Source organism: Mustela nivalis (genome assembly GCF_964662115.1).
Source record: "Mustela nivalis genome assembly, chromosome: 3".
In the NCBI taxonomy this organism is placed as follows: domain Eukaryota; kingdom Metazoa; phylum Chordata; class Mammalia; order Carnivora; family Mustelidae; genus Mustela; species Mustela nivalis.
The window spans coordinates 166,953,048-166,970,962 of record NC_139022.1 but is presented as its reverse complement, the minus strand read 5'-3'; the positions used below and the strand labels follow the sequence as shown (position 1 = coordinate 166,970,962).

The following is a 17,915-nucleotide window of genomic DNA, read 5'->3' as shown; positions in this document are numbered from 1 at the left end:
GCCGCAGACCTCCAGGCTCAGCCCAGCGTGCGAAGGCGCCGCCTGCCCAGCTCGTCTGGTCCGCCGGGGCGCCGCCCGGGCTTGCCTGCCGTTAGCCGCCACCCTCAACCCCGAGGACGTCTGCCTTGACGGGCTGAGGGGAGCCACCAGGTCACCCTCACCCTCACCGCCCGTCCAGGTATCGCAATCTCAGGCGGACGTCGCGCGCGAGCGGGATTGGGGCGCTGCGAAGGGTAGCAGGTGGCAGGGGGCGTCATTCATCACCTCGAGGCAGCCCCTTAAGACTGAGCGAGACGGAGCACTTCCTATCAAACCATTCCAAAGGGGGCTGAGATGGAGAGAAAGAGAAGAGACAAGTGCCCACAGACAGCCCTGGCGCGGCGGGGGAGGGGAGGCGGCGCAGGGCTGGGTGGGTGGGTGGGGGGGGCGCGGGAAAGGACAGGACAGGAGGAGAGGGAGGGGAGGGAGCTGGGGAGGGCGTGGGAAGCCCTCCTGGAGGGCAGATGAACCGGCAGGAGGGGCGGGGGAGGAGGGGAGGGAAGGGGACAGGGGGACCTCCGGGACGTACGGAGGGGAGCGGGATGGAGGGCCGTTGAAGGCAGGCGGGCGGGGCCCGGGATAGAGGGGAGAGGAGGGAAGGGGAGGGGAGGGGAGGGAGGCGGGCGGGGTACGCGGGAGGAGGGAGGCTGGGCGGGCGGACGCGCCGGGGGAGGGCGCTGGGCAGGAAGGGGAGGGGGAGCGCGAGCGCGAGAAATGCAGAGGCTGCAGCGGCGGCGGCGGCGGCAGTAGCGGCAGCGGCGACGGCGGCGGCGGCAGCGCTCCAACTCGCTCCTCGCTCCGGGCTCCGCCGTCGAGCCGGGGAGAGAGCCTCCGCCTGCGGCCAGGCACCCGCCGGACGACGCCTGCGACCCGGGCCCCTCGGCGGCACCGCGCTCACTCAGGGGCGGCACAGGCACCCAGAGCCGGTAAGGAGGCGCGCCCCAGCCGCCCCGCCGCCCCCGCGGACCCGAGGTGCCGGGAGCCCGGGGGCTCCGTGCGCCGCCGCCCCACCTCGAGGCCCTTTGTTCTCTCCGCGCCGCGGCCGGGGGCGTGGGGCGCTGCGGGCCCGATTAGACGGCGCCCACCGTGGGGACCCTCCGCGAGGCTCCTGCCGCACTTCGGGGATTCGGGGGGATGGGGGCCCCCCGAGGTGGGTGGCTTCAGCCTCTTGCAGGGTGGGAAGGGTGTGGGGGTGGCGAGTCCGCTAAACGGAGTTGGGGGGTGGGTAACGGGAGGGAAGCTGCTCGTTAAGGAGGAAATTGGCGAATGCGAACCCCTTTAAACGCACTGAGTCCCGAAGAGACGGTTTTGTGCGGCCGAAGGGAGCGTATCTGTCATCGGAACCATTCACAGCCCGAAAGAAAGCGCTTCGGTGCGCGGGGCGCAGCTGCCGGAGATGGAGGGTGGGGGTGGGGTGGGGCGGGAGTAAGGGGGAGAGAGAATACGGGGATCTGGTGTGATCCGGAGGAGGGAGGTGCCTCTTTGGTGTCACAAATGGGGTTCCTTGACCCGGGGGACTCCTGTCTCTCGGCCTGCGGTGGCCACGGAGCGCGAGGTTCCCACGACGACGTGCCTCCCGGAGCACATCGGAGCGGAGCCGAGCCGCAGCCTCGGACGTGGCCGCCCTGCTTTCCCACTAACCTGTGGGCTGTGTCTGAGCACTTCATTTTTACGGAGGTTTGGGTTCCGAGATGCGCTGGGCGTCTCCCCCCTCGCGGCCCGGGCGGGGAGGGTGTGAGCTTGAACCTGACAGCGCGCCGGCCCCCACGGCGCAGCCCCGCTGCGAGCGAAGGTTTGGGGTTTAGCAGGTTTTGCCGAAAGCGCTAACGCTGAAACCCGACGCCCGGTGCCTGCCTCCCGCCCCACGCCCTCCCTCCGGCCTCCCGCCCCCGAAAAAGAAAAGCGGCGAATCCCTGGATCCGTTCGCACACGCCACGCGCGGCTACTAACCGCATTCTTTTCATGAATATTCATCGAACGCTCGGCCGGGCTCCTTATCGGCGTCCCCAGAGACATTTCCGCCGCGAAACGAGCTCCGCGGACAGCCTCGGCCGGTGTAGTGTTCACCCGGCCGAAGTCAGCCCCGCGCTCGCGGGTGCATTTTTTTAGGACCTTGAGCGGGGTTGACACACCTCGGTCTCCCGCGAGGCCGCGAGCACATGTACGGGGGGTTAAAAGCGAACAGGTTAGCGTCGAGGGGGCCGTTGGGCTGTAGGGGTGTGGATTCCCCTCCCCGGGATTACAGCCAGGGATAACCGATCTCAGTACTGCGGGCAAAATGAATGAATCGGGACTGTAATTACCTATTCCTTTGTCTTGGCCTCGCGCATGCGCCGGAGAGCAGGGTGTGGAGGGCCCCGGCAGCCGCGTCTGATCTCTCCATCACCCACCCACCCACTCCCTTCTGAAGCCGAGGAACAAAGGCGGTTGCCCTAAATGTTGCGTGAAATCCTTGGACACAAATGACAGTTTTCCCCCCCCTCTGTGTGTGTGTCTTCTTTTCCAGGTCACCTTGCGTCTTTTGCTTTCTTAGTGATTTCAGTTGACGAAAAATAAGATGGTCCTTGGTGATGAGAGCACACTGTGGCTTAAATATTTTTGTGACCGAACCCTGTTAACTTTCCTTCCTAGTACTCTTCATTGTCCTTTTTTTTTTTTTTTTTTTTCTGTAGCTTATTGCACTGCAGTGATGGTGGCCCTCGATTTGCATCAATTAACCATTTGACAGATTTTTTTTGCTGCTGGTCCTTTGATTAAGGGACATTGGTTTCAAAACTGACAGTGGCTGTCTGCCCCTAGTGTCACTGCTTGGGAGAAATTAAGACATTTTGGCGTTTATAGGAACAAGATGGCCTACAAAACCCAGAACAGAGAAAATGGTTACCTTGTCAGAATCCTAACCCTGTTTTTCTTCTTGATTCCTGCCTCATTGTTTCAGTAGGGATCCCAAAAGGCCAACCCCATGGAGGTGAAAATCATTGGTAGGGGAGAAAGCAGGAAGAAGATAACTAGGGCTGATGGGGTGAAGATGGTTGATGGAATTCATAATGCTTCTCTTTCTTTTTTTCTTTATTTCCTTTTTTTTTCTTTTCTGTACTATCTAAAAGAAGCCATGATATATATACCTTTGATGGTCAATTTTCTTTAAAAAAAAAAATGGTGTATTATCCAGATTATGCGCATTTAGATTTCTTTTGGGTTTGGGGGGCTACTTTAGTCTACTATCCAGAAGGTGACTTACGGATATAAAATAGCTAAATACGGTATTTTTGCAATGGCCCATTTAGAATTTTATGTTTAAGTATTCTCTGTACATCCTGGTGGGACGACATCGAGCAGGCAAATGGAAGTCATCTCTTTTGTTCCTTTTAATAAGGGGATATTGATATTGATCACATTTAATATATCAGAACCTATATTTGGTAGGATAGCTGGCTGGTACCCGCTCTGTTCCTTCGTATTGGGTGGCTTATTACAGTTTAGGGGGGTATCTGCAGTTTTTTTTCTTTTTCTTTCCCCTTCAGATTATGTTTTTGAGGGAGAAGTGAGTTGGAATATAGATGGATTTGGATAGCAAATATATGCTAATATGTTCCAAATTCAGAGAGTCGTAGGTTTTTAAGCAAGTTGATTTTTAAACTGAATTTGGAAAAAACATCAGTTACCTTATTCTTTTATCTCGTTAGTTTTTTGGCCGTCCTTAGCAGGTGGAGCAAGGGAGCTAATGGGCCTTTTGACAAAATGTGCCAACAAGAAGCATATGGGCAGTGGCATTTTTGTCTTTAACTGGTGCTCATGCTTTCATTTATGGCGAACGGAAGAGAATCTTCTCTCCTGCTGGACCACCCTAATTTGAATGTCCGATGGAAGGGCTGTGGCCAGGGGCTGTGGCTCTCTGTCATTGGAGGCATCTTTACAATTTCACTGGATTTACCAGAACACATAATACTATAGTCGAAGATGTGATGTCTTCTGCCTCTTTAGTTTTGTGTGTGGTTTTTTTTTTTTTTTAAACAAATTCACATTAAGAACAATTTAAAAACCATTTTTATTCCGTGGTCAGATAAGCAAAGTGTTGAAAGCTTCGGTTTGGGGGAGATTGGGTCACTGTGAAATGCTGTAAAAATGGATGTCTGCGTGTTATACACAGTAGTTTTGTAAAAACTTAAAAAATCCAAACATTTTTTAAGGTGCCACATAAGTGCACATGGGTGTATGCATTATATACATGCTCATATATACACATTATATATACATACATATGTGGTAAAATAAAATCTTATTAATGATAAGCTAAACTAGTTGGTGTAGAATTTTATATGGTTTTGGGTACTTTATAGTGCTTCATACTGGTCTTTGGAAAATAATCAATTTTTGGTCTTTCTAAACACGTATGTGAATGTGGGAGCCTAGGTAGCAAGTGTCCTAAGAAGCTCATTTCCAGTTTCTAGCAGTGTAAAACATACGGGTTGCCTCGAACATCTTAAAATAAGATGTTCATTTACAGGCTTAAAAACGCAGGTGAAACGCCACTGAACTTGAAAAGCTGTAATAAACAATGGTTACAAAATAAAGGACTTATGAAATTGTTCTGTCTTATTTTTCTGACCTCTTTTAAAATTTTGTCTTTAAAAAAAAAATCCGGAAAAGGCCTTTGCCAACTACCGTGTCAGAAGCCATTGCTTTTGGTGTCTGGTTCTATTGAAAGAAATACTCTGATGTGCGTAGGCCTGTAGTTTACATGGAATTATACCTACTCATTTTACATCTTCTTTATCAAAGGTTGACATCTCAATGACCATGTTAGCTGGTGAACTGGAAGCCAAGTTGCGGCTGAGGGAAATTGGAGGACGTAGGCAAGCTGTTCTCTGGGAAGTGGGTGCCACAGCATCTAGGCTTCCATCAAGTTTTCTCAGCCCACCCAATCCTTTCCATTTATTCTAGTGTCTTAAGACTTCAGATAACCCAGTGCAACATGAACTTTATTCTTTGGCTTAATTATGGTAGATAAATAGTCAGGAAACAGCTTTGAGTTGTGATGATCCCAGAATTTTTTTTTTTCCCCCAAAGATAAAGTACTCAGTGTGTTTTGAGAAGGTACATCTGGGATTGGTTCCCTGAGGCACAGTGGAAAGGAGCTGGTTTGAAAGCTCTTAAAGACAGTGACTAAACCACTGTGGGCAAATGACTTCAAGCCTCTCTGAATTTAACTTAACTTTGGTTGTACCGTTGGGGTAATAATTCTTATTTTCTCGCATAATAAGGACCACACACAGAGCTAAAATGTGCCTAAGCACAATGGCTAGCTCTCGGAGGCTTCTTGACTTCTTACTTGACTTCTTACTCTTCATTTTCAACGGTTGTGTGATTGTCATCACTAACTCTTTTCTGTATGTTGAGCTGTATTTTTGTCCCATGCTGATTAGTCAGGACCTGTGGGTTTCAGTGTATTCAGTTGGAAATCAGATATTTCAGTTTCAAAGATGCTCAAATACCATAATTACTAGCTACTGTTCTCATACATGTACATATTTGAAATTTAATAAGACACTGTATGGGAATTTGCCCAAAAGTGGATTGAATGAAACCAGGGTAGCCACCCTCATTGAATTTCCCATGGCTGCTTACGTAACTTGAGAGATGGCATTTACATTCTTACGGGAAAATACGGGGGTAGTCCTAGAGCCACAGATGCTCCCAGCCTGCCAAAGGAAGATTTCTGTTGAATGCTGTTCCCTCCATCACTATTAAGACAGACATCTAGGTAAGTGTCCAGTGAACCACATGGAAAGTAGATGACCATATGGAAGCCAGTTCTTACCAGGATATAGTTAAATTGCAGTTTTAAAGGCACAAGCCTTAGCAACACTGATTAAACAGCTTTCTCTTGTCCCCCCCTGGAAGTCAGAAATCGGCTGACACGGATGCAGAGAGAGTCCTGTGGTGGATTTTCCTTCTTCCGCAACCTGAGGATTTAAATAACCTAAAAAATCAGGCTTTCTAAAGGCGGCAGATTTTTTTGAACAAAAACAGGAAAGCAGAGAGTTTTTTGACTAGCTAAGGCTGTTGGTGAGGGGAGGTTGCAACTGAGCAGGTTTCAGAGTCTGGGAATAAATTCCTGAAAGCTTTGGAGATTTAGAAATAGAAACCATCTGCATGCACACCAGGGGCCCAGGGCATAAGAAAACATTTCAAGATAATATAGAAAAACGGCATTTAGTGGGGAAGGCAAAGCATTTGCACAGTATTTCCTCCTTATCACTTAGACATTTTATGAACTTTTTTTGAATTATTTTTCTTCATATTTTCGAAGGGACTAGATTTCACTGGTTTGTTGCTTAAACTTCTCTTTGAAATATATTTCGGCCTTTGCTTGTACAGGGTGTGAAGGGTATGATATTTAGAAAAGCCTGATTTGGAGGGTTGGGTGTGGTAGAGTTGGACTTCACTGGGTTGTTTACTAGCTGTGAGGCCTTGGGTAAATTGCTTAACTTATCTGTGCCTCAACCCTTAAAAATCTGTAAAATGGGGGTTACTCTATTGGGTTGTTGTAGGGATCAAGTGAAATCATCAAACACCTAGGACACTGTCTCACGTATTCCGCATGACTTTGTAAGGCCCAGTCACCATAAAGTGGTGAGCAAACCAGCTTTCCCTCTATGTCTCTAGCTATTCACATACTTGTCCAAGAGGTCATCTAAAAACAGGTCTGTGGTGGTGCCTTGGACAGAAGTTGGTAGAACGTAGAAGTATGTGGTCTGGGAAAACCCGCCAGGTGTAGCCATGATACCTCGAATATGTTGCCTAGTTTCGGAAGTTCAGACTGAGTCGATGAAGACAACCCCAGCCTCCGTATTGAACTGCTTTTAAAATGGGGCCCAAAAAAGTGAAAGCAATCAGAGAAAGGTTTACTGTTTTGATAAGGTTGAGATCTGGGCAACACTGGATGACCTGCAGAAGTAGACACAATGCATTCAGATTCCTTGAAGTAGGAAGTTTGTTGGGTCCTGAACAAGATGTACTTGTCTGCATTTGAAAGGAGGGTTTTAGTCATTGGTACAAAGATCGACATAAACCAATCTTGATATTTAAAATTGGGAAGACACGTGGTTTACACTTGGCCATATCCCTACCACCCCATGCCAAGAGTAAAATGTGTATTATTCAGGAAGTATTATTATTGTCACCTACCTGGTCACAGCAATTTTTGAAATTACCATCATGGAGACCTGTCATCCTGGCTTCTTAAAAAAAGCAAAAAGGAAGTTGGGTTTGGTGAATCCTGGAGTCACTGACCCTTTCAGGCCTTTAATTCAGGGCTCTCTGCCCAAGTGGATTGTGTTTTTCCTCCTGGACAGAGTTTTGCTGTTAGGTGAAGGTAAAGTCATTGTCATTTTGGTTAAATCATTTTCTTTCTTTTTCTTTCTTTCGTTCGTTCGTTCTTTCTTTTTTTTTTTTTCTTTCTTTCTTTCTTTAAGATTATATCTGTGAGGGAGAGAATGAGTAGTGGGGGGGAGAGGGAGAAGCAGGCTCCCTTCTGAGCAGACACTACAATGTGGGGCTCAGTTCCAGGAGCCTGGGATCATGACCTGAGCCCAAGGCAGGAACTTGAACCTACTGAGCCACCCAGGTGTCCTAGTTAAATCGTTTTCTAGTTTTTTTAAAAACAGTTTTTTGAATCTTAGGGATTTAGGAGGGAAATTATATTTTCTCCTCTGTCAGGTGTTCACTGTAGGAAAGGTTTTAGATATGGATGTTATATCTTTTAAAGTTTTCCTCAGTGAAAGCTTTTTTTTTTTTTTTTTTTTTTTTTTTTTTTGCTGTTAATCTGGAGAAGTTGAAGGATGGGGGAGGACATTTGTTGGTATTTCCTGTATATCATATTCTCTAATTGAATTTCATCCCCTGAAACAAACCATAAAATGAATTTTACCCAGAAGTAAATAAAAAATGGAGGGCTCCATAATGTAGGTAAGACTGTAAAGCGAATAGAAAGTGCTAGAATTCAAATCCATGTCTGATGGCCCTCTCCTCCCCAGTGCTACACTGTACTTTCCATAAGCCTTGGACGTTTTATCTTACGTCAGATGGACGTGGGATAAAGGGGTGACCTCCTAACATATCAGCATTTTCAGTTTGGATTTAGAGAGAGTTGTCCTAAGTTCTTCAGTGAAAAATTACTTATCTAGGAGAGATACGATGCAGAATAAATATTTAGTCACTGAATACATGAAGTGACCTGTAGATTAGAAATGCTTCTTGTTAGAGTGAACAGGAGCTAATATCCTTAAGTCCTCCTTTTCTTGGATGGCGATGATGATGATGACGATGGTCATGGTGGTGGTGGTGGTGAGGACGATGGTGGCGGCGGCTGCTCCTAATAAGGACTCTTAGATGGATGTGACTTTGGTTGGCCCCTTCACTTTCCTTATTACCCTTCACTGGTGGAAATAAGTGCTCAAATGCCTTCCTTGTAATTCTGCCCTTGAGATACTAATCAAGATACTACTTGACCCCCTTCCTGCTCAGTACCTAGCGTTGCCTGATGCGAAAAACAGACTGAATCCCAACGTTGTGAACCCATTTCATTCTGCCTCTGCAGGATTCATTTAGAGGAATTTGGTGGCTGCTTTTAAATACTACTACCCTGGCTACCCTAGCCTCAGCCTTTTGTAAATACCTTGTGTCATCCTAGCAGAATGTTTGAAAGCTCATGACCGACACTTTAGAGCTCAGAAGGATCTTAGAAAAGTCGGTGGCTTACTCAAAAGTCTTGAGCTGGTTAGTGGCGGGTGGAAAACCAGGTTATTTCCCAACAAAGCCTTCCTCCAGCTGCCCCTCCCTTCTGTGGAATTGAGTCAAACTCTTACTCAATTTCTGCAACTTAAATTCCTGCCATGCTTGTACCCTGGTACCATTTTTTGAAAATCCAGTCCTGATCCTGGGTGTCTGTTCCTGCCCATCCTCTTCTCCCTGCCTCTGCAGAAACCATCTCTTCTGCCTTTGATGGACCCACTGATGGGACTTGTCTGCGGAGAGTCCCTGCTGTTCTGCTAGCTGCATGCCCTCTTTCCTCTTCAGCTTATCTCTTTTTTCTTCTTGCGTCATAGGCACGTGACTTCCTTCATAGGCCAAAGCATTTATGGCATGCATTAAAATAACTTGGTTAATAAAACTAAATTTTGGTGTCAATATCTTTGTTTCCCTCCTTAAATGAACCCGGGTGCTAGCTTGGGGGGCTGCAGAGAGAGGGTACACAGTTGAAAAGAAAGCCAGTTGGCTTTAGACTCATGGTTGGTGGTGGTGGGGGGTGCTGTAAAATGAGTGGAACAATCCAGAATTGGACGCTGGGGATGCTGAGAGTGTCTTGGCAGATCCAGTGTACAATGTTGTGGAGAAAGATGGACACCAGCTTTTATTACTAGTGTTATCTGGCCTCCTAGTTTGAGAGGTACATAAAACATGAGGTTTAATTGTTTTTCTTTAGAATTACCATTTATAGTATTGGGACCGACTAGAGGATTTGAAAGTGCCGCAAGGTTCTGAAGTAGCCATGAAAATACGGCACTTAATACATACGGTACTTAAGTTGTTGCAAACATTTTGTAAGGCTTAATAATCAGGCTTTTGAAACTTCTGTCAGCCTTGTAAAAATACGTGGATTCGCACTCGGAGAAACCGTGGTAAGTTTACCTCTGATGAGAGGCAGTTTTCATCTCCTATTTTAAGTGATCTGTTTAGACGTTTCAATAAGTGGAGAATAAGCTTTCGTGAATTTCTGTTCTTCCCAGGGAAGCCCGCAATATGGAAGTGACTTCACAATTTTAGTAGTGCTTTTAATTACTACAGTTTCGTAGGTCAGAAATACAGTCCCAGAATAAATCCAAGTGAAAACCTCTTTTTTAAGTTCTCGAAGAAACAGACCTTAGAGACCAGGCTTTGCTGGTTGAGCTTCTGAATTACAAGTTTCCTAGATTGCTTGGCAAATCGATTTTGAACAGACCCACTTCACTTACCTGTTGACCTCTGTTCCAAACACCATTACCACACAGACTAATGGAATAGCCAAGTTAAATAGTAACACCAATTAATTGGGGAAACACTGTATCAAAAGAGAAAACAGCAGCCATCTAGTAACTTTAAGAACCTCCCGCCTTACTTCAGGATACGTAGAAGGAAGGTCTTGGGTCTTCCTGGAGTATTGTCTCAGCTTCTCTGGGCTTGTCGAAATCTGTAGGGGCTGGAGGAATGTTTGCTGTCTTTGACCTTTACAGATGTTCTCAGCTGTTGACTACAGAATAGCAGCATCTGTATTCGCCTTGGGCATATTTGAGATGGTTGTGGAAAAGGCAGATCTAGAGAAGTCAGTGATCTGTAGGCGGGAAGATGAGAGATACCTTTCCACCTTCCGTTATCCTGCATTTCATCAAGGAGGTAGGGTAAGGAGATGTGACCACGTGGGCGTTTACTAAAGACATTCAGATGATTAAATAAGGTGGTCTGGAATCTTCTCTGGATGCTTCATTTTCTTAAGGAAAAAAGAATCTCAACAGTTGGTGGTGACAATAGCTCCCAAGGCTTCTTCTGGTCACCCAACCTCAGCGAGGAATGAGTAACCAGTAACGCCCTGTTGACAGGGAAGGTTGTTAGACTGTGCTCAGATTTCTTCGGTAGCCCTGGTAATCCTTTGTCCAGACCTTAAGCCTTGAATTCCCAGGGCTCACCCAACTGGACTTTGGAAACCCACGTGGTTCTAGAATTTCCAGTGCTTGGCTTTCAGACAAGTAGTAACAGGTGTTTGTAACACTGTTCTTCACAAGGTGGCTAATACAAGATTAATAATGTTTTCTCAGGTTAAGTGTTTCTTCACGTGACTACCATCTGAATGTCACTCTTCTCCCTCCTCCAATGCAGGGGTGGGCTCATGATCGAAAAGCCACCCCGAAGGTTTCTTTGGCGCAAGAGACAAAAACATTAATAGCTCACTCCATTCCCCTCCGCCTTTTGTGTTCTAACTGGCTTTGTTTCCGCCATCCAGAGAGTTTAGCTTTATTTCACCTGTACTACAGTCTCTTAGGGTGGAGGTCATCCTGGGAGACCCCTGCTGGCCCCAAGGGAATTAAAACACATGATTTCAGTAAGGTAAGAGTGGTCGTTTTCGGTGGAACAAACACGGTGGGAAAGAAGTTCTCCTAGTATCTCTAAGACCTCATGTTTAACTTTCTACCAACTCTGAGTGCAGGGAATGTTACAAAAAGTGAATTTTTGGAAAAGTGAATATGAGTGTTTATAGGCTTCACTTCGCTCCCCCACATCCAAACAACCCTGTCCGTTAGCCCTTCTGCTTTATAAAATACCACTTTGTTAGACATTGAACTTGAGTGCTGTCCATACTAGCACAATCTCTGACTGTATCCTTGCTTCCGGCAACAAATCCTAGGACGCTCAGGAGAGCAGGTAGTGGTTAGAGGGAGCAGTTGGCAAATTAGGACAGATGAACTCATGTTCCCCTTTAACTTGCCTTCTCTAAGCCAATGCCTCCTATTTTCAGTTCTCCTTCCTGTATTGATTGCCATAGGCTAGGCATTCTACCAAAGGAGAATCTTTTGTCGCTCCTTTCTATAGTGAGGTAGCCAGGAATCTCAGATAAAGGGTAGAGAAGTCCAGAATGATGTAATACTGCAAAAAATGTGACTCTGGTCGCTAAGGGGAGTGGAAAAAAAAAACAACCCCAAAACTGGAAGGCAGTTTTGAGTTGGGCATGATTAGTGTTGGAAGAGGATGTAGCCTGGGGGAGATAGAGGTGGAAAACCCCACCAAACCCAACCCAACCCCTTAGGGCATGTAGACAGTTGGTAGTCTTGCACGTGACAAGGCTAACTCAGCAGACCCTGGCACGGAAGCACTTGTTTGCATAGTGTACCTGGTAGAGAAATCATCTAACTGCTTACAGGAAGGTGTTAGAATGTTGCAATGCACTGTGGTGAGTGCTAGGTTTCATTGTTCCAGTTAAATCTGATTCTGAGAACCTGCTGAAGGATCTCCCGACCCAAGGAAGCAGTTCGGTCTTGCAGGGAGCACGGGGTGCGGGGGCACTTGTGCAGTGGCATTCCTTGTTAAATACTGATGGTGCATAAGATGGTTCTGAAAAGGAGGAAGGGGCTATACTTGGAAGTTTTTGGTTCGGTCATTTTGCAGCCATGTGTCTGGCTGGAGAGAGGGGAAACACCCAATCCTTTTCTGCTTCTAGAAGTGTCTGGATTCCCTGTGTGTGGGCAGGATTTCTGGTAAGTACAAAAAGTAAGCAAAACTACATTGTGGCAGGTCAAGGGTCAGTGACGCCTTGTCAGTGGATCCCCACTGCTCCCTCTGTCTGAGGTTCATGTGACAGAGGAAGGGGTACCAGGGACTGTAGGAAACACCAGTGCTGTGCTCCTGCCTATGTCCTCTGGCTGCCATTACTCAATACCACATGCTGCATGGCTTAAACAACAGAAATTGCTCTTCTCACAGTTTATGGACGCTGGGGGTTCACGATCAAGGTGTCGGTGTATTTCGTTTCTTCCAGAGTCTCTCTCCTTGGCTTGCAGAGCTGCCCTCTTGCTGGGTCCTCCTGCATTCGAGGGCACACACCTGTCCCTGTGTCTCTGCCAAGCACAGCAGTCCCACTGGGTGAAGACCCACCCCAGTGGCCTCATTTTAGCTTCATCACCCGTTGAGAGACCCTGGCGCCAAATACATTCACATCTTGAGGTCCTGGAGGTTACAGCTTCAGTGGATGGATTGGGTGGAAACACAGCTCAACCTGTAACAACTCGTGCTTGGTATTAAGAAACAGTGAGGAGCGTTTGAAAGTCCTATGCAGAAAGCTGCTTCACCGGTTGCTACCCTCAAGGAGGAGAGTGGAGAGAATCAACAGTGCTTGAGCCCCTGGCTTGGTCCTCACCAACCCATGGGGGGCAAACATAAGAGCCTCCACTTGACATGAGATGAAGAGAAGTTAATCTTCCCCAAGAGTCACATCACCAGAGAATGGCAAACCTGGTATAAGATTCGAAAGTCCTGTTTCTGTGGCATCATTGTCCTGGGGGTGGCAAAGGGTGTAGGCAGATCCTGTCCCCTCTGTTGTGTGCGTGATGGACTTGGGTCCATGCCAGGGGCCTTGGAATGAATCCTCAACACAGTGCCCTAAGCTGTTGCCACCAACTGGTCACCATTCGCGTGTGGCCAGACAGCCTTGTATCATGATTCTTTGCCTCTGCCCGAAGGCTTTCCCATTTGGATGTCCACATACCCAAATGTGACAAGAGAGTGAACAAAGGAGTGAGAAAAAGATTTCCTTAGAACAGTGTAAAGAACTAGCTAGTCTTGAGTAAATGAAGATGGAGTTATTCGGGGAAGGCTCTCTTTAGAAAGCTCCTACCAAGAGTGACCGTGGCAGAGAGACCTTACTGTAGACGGAAGAGTTGAACAGATGCATTGGCCAATTTGAAATCCTCTATAAGCATCAAGGCTTATTGGTAGGGATAAGCCTACCAATTCGTAGGGATTGGTAGGGATTCACCACACACAATCTTACCATGGAGCAGGTTTTAATAGATGGAGGTGATGGGAGACGGGGGTTTTAACAAAGGCAGGTGTGGGAGGAGTGGGTAGAGATCTAATGAAAGATTTACCATACAGTGGGACTCTAGCAGGTGGAAAGTTAAGAAGTGTCAGGAATCCTACAAAGTCTTGATGACTGCTGACATCAAGGCTAATAAATTTTGGGTCTTTCCAAGCAGTAAAACAAGTAGTGATACTGAGGGGATTTTTTTGAGGGACATTCTCAACAAATGTGGGTGTGGGGTGGGGTTTTGTCTCCACTGAATGTCACACTTGGGAGAGACTCTTTCTACAAAAGCAATGTGCCGTGTTTGAGGTGCCCTCTGGAATGATTCAGCCATTGCCTTGGCTGTTTCAAATTTCAGGTCACGTCATGTTGTGTTAACTACAGCAATAAAAATATTACTTCATTAATCCACCACGAAATTGAATATAATAATTCCGTTTTATCAGACAGGATAAACCACGGGCCCTAAAATAATTGAAAGTTGGTGCTCTTTAGTTTCTTTTTAAAAGCTTAGATTACTTTCTGCATAGAATGTGCCATAAGTAGTAGAGTTTTTAATTTTAACTCTTTAATTTATGCAACGTCTCTTTCCAAGCAGATGTCCGTGGTCCGCAGTTGAGCGCTCATTCTTGGCCGGTCCCTTCTCCTCTCATTGCTGAACACTGGGCTCTTCTGGTAACAAAGCTCTGAAGTGCGCCGTGTCACTGTCTCTCCGTCTGTTCAGTAGCCTCTACTCTAAGCCGCGAACCTCGCAGAAGCTTCTCTTCCTCTCCTTGATGACCGCCCTGATAACTCGTCTATATCTGAACATGGCATCCCTCTGCCAAAGACTTGATATCATGACTTTCTGGTCCACTTAGAATAAACTATAAAAATCCTTGCTGATCTGCAAGTCCCCGCACATTTATCTTCTAGTTTCCTCTTCAGACTCCCTCTTGCTTCTCTCTCATCCGCCCTCTGTTCTCGGCCATATGGCCCCCCACGTGGTTCCCCCTGTGCTGCATGCTGCCTCTTGCCTACTCTCTTCTGCCTGGAATATTCTTTTCCCGCTGTCCAAGTATTCTTCAGTGAAATGCCGCTTTTTCAGAGATGCCTCCCCTGCCTGTCCCCACATCTCTTGGAGCACTTGGTGTTTTTGTTCTTGCATTGATGGAAACGGATGTGATTATTGAGTATCTCCACTCTTTTGGATGAAGAGACCAGAAGGCAGGAATATATTGGTTTTGTTGACCCATAACCGTGTTCTAGGACAGTTCTGAGGGCAGGCACTCCATGTTTGTGCAGTGTACGAGGTTGCCTACCGCACATTATCTTTCTTCTGAAAATCACCTTTGGCAGCAGAAAGGGCTTCATTTATGGACACTAAATTTCACCTCATCTGTTGTGCTTACTAGGAAGATGAATATCTGATGAACTCCAATTAGTGTAATTATCCTGTTTCCAGGCAGTAAGTTTAGTAGTAATTGTTCTAAAGCCCTGAGACATTACGAATAATTGGTACTAATGGCTTATGCCATGTAAGCCTCCTCCCTAGGTAGGGTCTCCAAGGAAGAATGAAACTGTATTATTGGTGAAAAAAAAAGCACCGTTACACTGTGGAATCTTTTTGGAAATACAGCCCAGCGGGTGAAAGCTGGGGCTGATTACAGGTACATTCTTCTTCCTTTCCTCCAAGTGCCTGGATGGAATCCTGGTTCGCACTGGATCAGTCAGGACTGAACAACTTAACTAATGCATTACCTAACAGCCCCTGTGAAGTTGGGCGTGTTAGGCCCCCCAGATGGTGTGTGGTTTTAAATCTTCACGCCTTAGTTGATCATAATAAGTAAAAGTGAGTTCAGCCCCGATTCTGTGCTGTAACCACTTACTCTAACTTGTACATCCTCCAAGCTTGAAGCTTGCAGCTTGCTTCGTTCCTCATTGGATGTCAAGTTTCTGGCTCAGAACCTGTGGTTGCAGGAAGGGCTGAATGCATGGAAAGGCATGTTTCCTTTGGCCACTTGGCATCAGTCATTCTATACAAACAAATAAGGCGTATTTCATATTATTTGTTTTGCCTTCAAGTCCAGGAACCAGCTGGTAATGAACCTTTAGCAAACATCATAGTGTTTCCTTTAGGGGGTGGGGCGTACACAGTTAAGAAAGCACTTGTAATTCCCCCTTCCCCTCCTCATTTTCATACTCTGCTTGATGGTCAACATTCAACTGTCATTGCCGCCTCCAGGAGCACTGTGCTTTAGTTGAAACTAAGATGTTTAGAGCAATAAATACCGTCAACTCTTGAGATCTCTCACAGATCTGTGCCTAGTTTCCTAAAGCTGAGTCTTGTACTGATGGGATTCTTATTAAATAAAAAAAAATGTTGGTAGTTTTTTACATCGATGTAAAATCAATTTTCAAATCAATCTTTAAGAAATAATAATGCAGGGTTTCGGTAAACTTGTGTCTGACAGAAATAATTTACTCATCCTAAAATGTTTCTGGATATTGATCTTTCATTTGCAAAATTCTTCCTGTAACAGGTTTCTTTTTACGTATTAAAGGCTGTAGTTGAGATGATCACAGTCTTCGTTGCCTACATTTGTGAGCTGAGGATGGGCTGCGAGACCCTCTGTGTGATTTATACCCTACACACTTGCTACTAATACTATTAAATCAATACTTCATCTTTAAGGGGTCTCATTTTGAATGAATTCAGTTTATGGATTAGCCAGTGGCATTCTCTGCACCTGTAACCTCCTTCCCCTAATGCCCCTCAGCTCGGCATCCAGAAGGGCACTTCTGCATCCATCAAGAGGAGCTAGCCATCAGGAAGAGGGAGGGCACCGCTGGAGGCGGTCTCATCCTTAAGGTCAAGCCCGTTAGATTTCAATTGGGTAGTGGAATAGGAAGGGCAGTGGTCACTCTTCGCAGTTAATTTTTTATCTTAGGCACTATTGAGGCCCCCTGACTTCACATTCTGTTTGGAACCCTTGGCCCCATTGTAGGTTAGGTGCTCAGAAGGTGGCATTCGCTGGCAGGACGTGGTGTCCGTGGTTGAGCAGGAGTCCTGACACAAACTGGCTGCTGTGTATTTCCGAACAGTTTCCTAGATGGTGTTTCCATCCTTTATTTTTCCTTGATCCCGATGATGTGACTTGCGTTAAGGAAGCCCAAGCAGTATTGCTGTGGGTGTTCAGATTTGGTCATCTTCAAACGCCAGGGAATTCATGTGGGCCTCGGTCTTTGGCTGTCGGGAGCACATACTTCCCTTCCCTCCTCTTCTGCTTTGTAAACATGTTTTTGAGGGTCCATGGCACGTGATGTACGCTGACACATTTGTAGCCATAAGTAAAAAAACTATATATAATGTATACACACACACACACATATATATATAGTTAAAACATACAAATATTGTTTTTGTGGTGAATGTATCCTTTATTTAAAGATCAGTGTGGAGACCAAGCTCCTGAAAAGCCCTTCGATGAGCAACCGATGTGGGATTCATCTGCTGTTAAAGGCAACATGGGAAAATGCAAACCACATTCAACTGTTGCAGAATTACTGTTTGTTTATTGAATGAGCTGGGAGATGCAAAGACAGGCGTCCTTCCTTGAAGGAGCTTAGAGCTGGGGAAGGCAAACAAGCACACCAGTAATCACAGTGAGACAAGTGTTGGTCTCTAGATGCGTGAGACAGCCGTTGATTCTACCTTTTCTCTTTTCTACCTGTGTGTCCCTGGACCCGCCTCTTTCACTCGACTAAGCCATGTGAGATACTCCCAAGTTCAGTTGGCAACTGCTGAGTTTTCTGTGAATATCACTTGTGAGCGTGTGGAATTCAGGATTGATTTTGTTTCATTTAAAGGTCTTAATTTTCTAAAGATAGAAAAGACATTTATGTATCCTACATTTCCATCCAAAATAAAGCACTCAAAGGATTAGAAATGGAAGGAAGAGCCTTCCAAAAAGTTAGTAATTAAAACACAGTAAGAATATACTTTGTGTCCTTACCCTGCAGTGCCTGAAGGACCTCTTGGGGCAATGTCCCCAGGGCACTCTGACTTGTCTGTCTAACCGCACTGGCGGGGTGGGTACTCAGCTGGAGACACTGAGGGAAGAATTACTGTTGTTCTCTCCAGAAGATTCTAGGGAAAGCTCACGGCAGTGTGCAGGATCCTTCAAATTGTTAATCCAGGGAAGCTGACTTCTTGAATCTAAGGTGTAAGTGGTGTTTGTCCTTTATTCCGGAGAGCGATGTAACCCCTAGGAACACAAATTGG

The 17,915-nt window shown here is 46.3% G+C and overlaps 1 protein-coding gene across 1 annotated transcript in view; it reads left to right on the top strand.

Annotated features, from left to right (window-relative positions):
- The first annotated feature begins 753 nt into the window (after positions 1-753).
- The window catches only part of BASP1 (brain abundant membrane attached signal protein 1), a 54,648-nt gene continuing 37,486 nt past the window's right edge, over positions 754-17,915 (top strand). The window contains exon 1 of the mRNA XM_082724123.1: positions 754-965. The gene's annotated coding sequence lies outside the window, so the exon portion shown is untranslated. The remainder of the gene's footprint in view (positions 966-17,915) is intronic.